We start from the raw sequence: 647 nt of genomic DNA, 5'->3' as shown, positions 1-647 counted from the left end.
CCAGAAAACTCTTTAAATTTACAACTGAATCTATAAAGATATTGAAAGCGTCTAAAGAATCTATAAGGTTATCTAGAAGATGTCTGTCTGAAATAGTTAAGAACCTTTTTAATCTCATGTTGTATAATTAGTACAGATCTAGTTAACATAGTTATCCCACCATACCGTACTGCAACATATGATTGAGCTAAAAGACGGGAATAGAACTCATCCGATCTTTAATAATCTAAAATTGATATATTAAACGGATGTTTTAGGCTTAATGTAGAACGAAATATTGCCTGATGGGATAATGGATCGGGGTTTTCAATGCGAAGAACCTTTTACTATCAGAATCGCATTAGATGTTTACGCCTACAATAACTTATTCATTAGTATTGCGTTTCAATTATCTTATGAAATCTTAAACCGTTATATTTTCTGGTTTTGTTCACAGTCACCTTAAAGGCAAATACTTTGAGTCACTTAAATAACCTCCCACATTGAGCAAGATCATATTTATCACCTTTGGCATGGTTAATTTAAGAATGTTTGTTTCTTAAAGGGTTCTTGTCAGTCACTTCGATCCCGATATCATTAATGAATACCGTCGATACATGATGAAAAGATTGTTGCTATTGTCTATTATTTATTTTTATATATACCTT

Source organism: Lottia gigantea (assembly GCF_000327385.1).
Source record: "Lottia gigantea unplaced genomic scaffold LOTGIsca_40, whole genome shotgun sequence".
Lineage (NCBI taxonomy): Eukaryota > Metazoa > Mollusca > Gastropoda > Lottiidae > Lottia > Lottia gigantea.
Note: the sequence above shows the minus strand (reverse complement) of the source record.